General features: G+C 42.8%; 1 long non-coding RNA gene across 1 annotated transcript; it reads right to left on the bottom strand.

The window, feature by feature from the left end:
- Positions 1-707: 707 nt before the first annotated feature.
- On the bottom strand, positions 708-6,607 carry LOC124473811. Its single transcript, XR_006956740.1, has 3 exons — positions 6,234-6,607; positions 5,507-5,569; positions 708-1,650 (listed from the first exon to the last, which is right to left on the bottom strand). It is a non-coding gene; the product is annotated as an uncharacterized LOC124473811 (long non-coding RNA).

The following is a 6,607-nucleotide window of genomic DNA, read 5'->3' as shown; positions in this document are numbered from 1 at the left end:
GCCGAGGAATGGCGCGCTCCTGCTGTGTCGGATGTTACCGTCCGTTTTGAAACAGGTTGTGAGGGGAAGGAGAATGCTCAGGACTCTGCTGGCTTGGAAAAGGCCAATGGAAGCTCCAGCTTAAGAACAAATGTGAGGATAGATGACGGATCTGAGCTCTCTGACGATAGCTCCTCATCCGCCTCCACCTCCCGGTTCTGCCACTCCTCCTCTTCCTCCACCTCTGACTTATCCTCCTCCACCTCCCGGTTCTGCCACTCCTCCTCTTCCTCCACCTCTGATTTATCCTCCACCTCCCGGTTCTGCCACTCCTCCTCTTCCTCCACCTCTGATTTATCCTCCTCTTGGCACTCCCAAACCTCCATCAGCTCCTCCATCTCCAGGAGCTCCATGGCTTTGGACCTCTGCCCAGATGGGGACAATCTGGACCATCTAAGAAAGACCAAACCCTCCGGCCTCCAAAGATGGTTCACCTTTGTAAGCTGAAAACAACTCCACACACACTGGCACTGGGTAGACGTGACCTGAACGCAGTCTAGGACAAGAAAGGGTTCAATGTATGCATTTGAAGAATACATTATGTATGAGTAGTAAACAGTAGATGTAGTTATTTAGCAGATTTCTTTATTCAAAGCCGCACACGGAGGATTTGAACCTCTGACATCTTGATCCACAACCAAATGCTCTACCACATAGCTACACCCATCCCATCACATTAGATATATAGTTACAGTTAATGTAGTTCAGTCAAGACACTCACGTATTAAATTTGAGCATTTATTGATAACCATAGACATGGAAATAGGTTTGACTTTGGCAGTGTATGTATCTAGGAGACCCAGTCCCTACCTTAGCGAGCAGCATTAGCGAGCAACATACATACATAGAATATGAGGCAGGGAGCAGATAGAGATATAATCCCCCTGATGGATAGAACATACAGATGACAAGGGGGAGAAGGGGAGGGTGGAGGTTGGCAGCAGCACAGATCATACAGCAACCGGGGGTGAGTGTGTGTGTGTATCTGCGCAGCCTTTGAATGCCGCCTAATCGGACGTAGCTCAATGGGCTTGAGCAGGCTAACACAGGTGTAGTTAATGAGTGGATGACGCGCGCTGCCAGAGTGCCATGCCTGAACTAGACTTTGCTCATTTATTTCCCGTCAACATAATGTAAAACACTTAATAATTTTAAGGAACTATGTTTGTCTTTGGTCTCACTTCCATCCCAGATGAGAAAGAAGACCAATGCTGTCACCAAGGTCACACAGAGTGCTGCTGCCAAAGGACAGAAGAAGACTAACTCAGTTACTCCCCTCAACTGTGGAAGTGAGATCATGATATATTGTCACACACACACACACACGCTCTTTTCAAGTAAATGGACAGTGCTGGTTATGTGTGACATCATCTCCTGTTGTGTGATGGTGTTCCCTGACCAGGCCCAGATCCTGCTGAGTCCTCCAGCGTAGAGAAACAGAAGAAGAAAAAGTCCATTAAAGGATTCTTCCGCAGGATCTCTGCAGCTCTTTCCAAGGCGTTCTGTTGTAGCTGCGAGATTCACCAATAGAGGCAGCCGCTTGCTTCCTGACCTGACTTCGAAGACAGAGAGGATCTGTCACTTCAACAACCACCGCAGCCATTTCCCACTCTGAAATTTATAATGGAGCTATTAATACTTTTTGTATTAATACATACATTAAAAACATTTGCATTTAGTTTATACCTCCCTTGTAATTGCTAAGCTATTTGTGTTTAGGGTTGTGACATTTCCAATTATTGTGTGTCACATTAATAGTACACTGCCACTTTACTTCAGTACTTCAGTACAAAAATTAGATAAAACACCAGCTTTTCTAAAGTTTTTAGATACATATAGTTTGGTCAAGTTTGTGTTGAGAATGTTGACAGTTTCCCAATTTCCCAATGACTTTTTCGCAATTAACATTGTGCACCATTCTTATTGATCCCAAGTGGTCTCATCTGCTCACACATCTTTGCCCACACAGGTGTGTTTGTATGCAAGGGGGGTGTTTGTCTTATTCTTTTATAAAAGAGGAAGAAGAGGAAGAGGAGAGCAGGAGGGAGGGAGAAGCAGAAGAGTGCAGGGGAGAAAGGGTAGAATGAGGGATGAGGTGAAGGCAGAGAGAGTGGAAGAAGGAGAGAGGAGGGGAGAAATGGGGTATTGTTGGAGGGGGGATGTCATCAAATAGTGGTTCTCACACACACCATAAATCAATGCAGACTACACCGGTTACACTTGATGCCGTGACCTTTTTTGGATCAACAAATCAGCACTTTGCCAATCGCTGTGCTTGTAAGACGACCCGCCTGCTTGTCTTTTGGTTTGCCGCAGCTTCACACATGTTGGACTCTCAGATCGGGCATGTTAACTGTTCATGCATTCCCCTGAAAGACTGGTGACGAGCGCTAACTGCTCCATCAGTTGGTAGTGTTTTTAAGTCATACCGGTGATGGTAAGCTACAACTGTAGCCACAGCTGCCCTGGGACAGACTGACAGAAGTGTGGCTACCAATCAGAATCAGAAAGGGATTTATTCGCCATGAAAGTTTGCACAGACAAGGAATTTGCTTTGGCAGGAAGGTGCATACAATAAACATATAGGAATCTTAAATTTAGATATATGGTCTAACTATACTAAGGATACATAAACTAGCAATACTAAGTGGAATACAATTTAAAATAAAATATACAATAAAGTAAAATATAAGTTGCAATCAGCGCCCTCTGACCACAACCAACATTCATTCACCAACATTCATACGATGCAATGTCTTTATGATGGTGGGAGAAACCGGAGTACCCGGAAGAAAGCCACGCAGGTGTGGGGAGAACATGTAAACTCCACACAGAAAAGTCCTGGAACGACTGAGGTCCAGAGGGAAAATAGGGCATTTTGAAAGTAGCCTACATTTACGGTAGCCATCTAATGGTAGACTACAGAGAAAGTGTGATATTTGTACGTCAGTTTTGGAGCGACAGAGGGAAAATATTTTAGTCGACACATTAAATAGAACCGAATGAGGAACCGAAATGTGCATTCTAATCCGGTCCGATTCCTACCTGTTGCGTAGGAACCGGTTCCATAGTGGAACTGGGTTTGGGTACCAAACCCTAATGATAGGCATGCATTCTTATTTTCATTCATTATCGTATTAAATCATACACTTGCCCTGTTTATATCATATTGAAGAGAAGTGCTTTCTAATTACATAAATGTATGCGTGATTATTTGAGGAAAATCATCCTTTATCAAGAAGATTTCAAACTGCATTTAAAAAAAATATATATTCTCTGTTTGTACTTCTTTTTTTTTTCAACCACTTTTATTACAAATATATACATAATTATGTGGGCAATAAAAAAACATTTTGTTTAAAAGTGATGACCATTCTGGTGATAAGTGGAAAAAACTGAATCCCCCCCCCACCAAGAACTAGCGCTATCTAGCTATATTCCGCTCCATAACTAAAAGGGTTTAACTTTTTTCCACCATCAAATTGGCCAAACAAGTATTAGATATTTAACTTTGAGGGTACACAGTGTAGCTAGCTAATGTTTATTTAGCAAGTTTCACAGAAATATGCAACAAACGAGCCTATACAGTACTACTACTGGGACAGTTTGGGCCCAGACATCACTGCTTTGGGGTTTTTCTATTGTGGACATGCAGGTGACACTTCAGATGGCTTCTTGTTTTAGCTGAATAGTCACAGAGGTCACAGCTGTGGGGCTTCTCTCCAGTGTGGATCATGCTGTGAACTGTGAAACCGCTACCACTGCTAAAGGTTTTACCACAGAGGTCACAGTAGTGCTTCTCTCCAGTGTGGATTCTGCGGTGAACCGTTAAACTGTTACCACTGCTAAAGGCTTTATCACAGAGGCACAGCTGTAGGGCTTCTCTCCAGTGTGGGTTCTGCGGTGTACTGTGAAACTGTTGGCATGGCTAAAGGTTTTATCACAGAGTTCACAGCTGTAGGGCTTCTCTCCAGTGTGGACTCTGCGGTGAACTGTTAGACCGTTACCACTGCTTAAGGTTTTATGACAAAGGTCACAGCTGTAGGGCTTCTCTCCAGTGTGGATTCTGTGGTGAATTGTGAAATTGTTAGCCTGGCTAAAGGTTTTGCCACAGAGGTCACAGCTGTAGCGTCTCTCTCCAGTGTGGATTCTGCTGTGAATTTTAAAAACTGTTAGCATGGCTAAAGGTTTTATCACAAAGGTCACAGCTGTAGGGCTTCTCTCCAGTGTGGATCTTCATGTGCTTTTTAAGGTTATTGGATATGACAAAGCTTTTCCCACATGTATCACAGTGAGGTGTCTTCATAATTCAGCTCTCTCTGGATCCTATATCTAGTCTCTGGAAGATGTTTTCTCTGTAGTTGATCCTCTGTCTGGTTACTGCTGTTTCTGGTTGAGTTTCTCTCTGGTTGACTCTCCGCTCAAGTTTCTGTAGTCTCTCTGGTTGAGTCTCTGTAGTCTCTCTGGAGCCTTACGGTGGGTTCACACTGCAGCGGGGCGGGCAGAGCGGGGCGTCGGCTTCCAATTCATTTTCAATGTAACCAGGCGTTGACGCCCGCGTAGGGCATTATGGGAAGGCGAGCGGGGCGTCGACGCTCGCGTAGGGTATTGTGGGAAGGCGAGCGGGGCGGCGAAAGTTGGATTTTTCTGAACTTTATGTAAATGACGAGCGTGAAAACGCCAGCGATGGCCAATCGGGTTGGTTTCTTGTTTCTTGTAACGTAGCAACGGTTGGTCATGGTAAACATTTCTAGGTTTGACAATTTCAAGATGGAAGAGCAACTCATCGTATGTGTGTCTTCATACCCAGTATTGTATGATACGTCTATGTTCGATTACAGAGACATAAACAAAAAATTATGCCTGGCGCAGGGTTGCTGAGGTTGTCGGCGTCCCTGGTGTGTTGTATTGTCTACTTAAATTCAGTTTCTTCACATTACGTAACTTTCTTCTGTGCTAGCTGCATAGTCTAGCTAGCTCACCCGGCACACGATTGACATTCAACGCTGAAATGCTGGCTGGCAGCCACTCGCTATCCATACACTGAATGTGTAGTGGCAAGTCATAATCTAGCGATTGATTTGCAGAGATTTCTTGTAATATAATAAAAGGTTACACATGTCAACGTTTATGTCGGATGCATCTTTTTTTCCAGCTGGAACAAGACCCGTTCCATAGAGTGAGGGTGGCATTTAATCTTTCACTCAGCCTAAAAAAAGTGTGGAAAAACCTATTGAGTGCTGTAGATAAGATCATGTCAGATCTAGAATGCGTGTCGGATTTTTGCTTAATGTGTGTAAAAGTTGTATTTTGTCCGCACATTTGCCATGACATTATACGAACTACAACAGTGATTTAAGAGAACTACAGCTCTAAATGAATCTGTCTGACACGCCCCGGAGCGTGGTGCACTGTGGGAAGGCCGGCGGTGCTGAGCGGTAAAAAAAAGTCTGCAGTGTGAACGCACCGTTAAGGCGTCTTCTTTGTCTAGTCTCCGCCCATGATCAAGTATAATTGGCCAGTAGGGAATCTGGAAGAAACAGTTCCAATGAGAACTCACCTTTCACATGAAGGAACTCTTTTGTCTGTCATATTGTCCACTTTGCATATGTAATGTTGATTATTTGGTGAGAGGTGTATGTTTCTCCGATTTCTCTTTTACTGGAGAAACACAACACTGTGATAAATACGTTATCTCTGGCATACAACTCCTCATAGTAATTTGGTTTTCTTCAAAATAATAATAGCCTATAATAAGCATTACATGTAAATTAACAATAAAATTACTGGATTGGAATTACAACGTTTTAAATCCAATAATATTATTATACTATATTGCATGTGTCTCATTTTCAATTTAAAAACAGATAGTTAGGCTACAACGAAAAAGAAATGACGGAACGTTTTTGAGCAACAATACAGAACACAGCTATCTTTATGCTGCCACGAGGGCGATCATATTAAAGTTCACAAAACTGGAGTAAGTAGCTTGAGACTCAGAAGACTGTGCATCTACATAACATTAAATCATATTACATATGCTTTCCACAACGTGCTAAAATATCCCCATTAATAAAGACAACCACTTAATCTAGCTAACAACACAATCGAGCTAGCTAGTACCGAAATTAGTTTAAACCCAAGCAAAAGTCGCAAATCGTGGATACAACGTCAGAAACTAGCCTAGCACTTACCTTCATAAGTGTTAGGACTGCAACATAGCTTTGATCTTTAAAAACATTAGGTCTCAAATGTTAAAACGTAGGGAAACTTCACTTTACGTATGACAAATTACATTGATTTAGAGCTCAAGTAACCGTGGATAAAAAACTTTTAAGTGATGAAACGACCGGCGAGAGTAGAAGCTTGCCGTCGGGGAGGAGTTAAAAACAGCTCCGTGAAGTTGGTGAAGTAGCTATTTAATGATTGGCCAGACTCACACACGACTACTTCGACGCATGTTTTGTAATTAGTCTGACACCTTCAGTTTCGCCAATGCTCAAATCCGGACCAAATAGTTCAATTGAATAGAAAATGTGTCTAAGAAAGGGTTTTAGTCCGTTTCTTC

Source organism: Hypomesus transpacificus, chromosome 11, assembly GCF_021917145.1.
Source record: "Hypomesus transpacificus isolate Combined female chromosome 11, fHypTra1, whole genome shotgun sequence".
NCBI lineage: Eukaryota > Metazoa > Chordata > Actinopteri > Osmeriformes > Osmeridae > Hypomesus > Hypomesus transpacificus.
The sequence above is the reverse complement of the archived record's forward strand: the minus strand, read 5'-3'. Positions and strand labels throughout refer to the sequence as shown.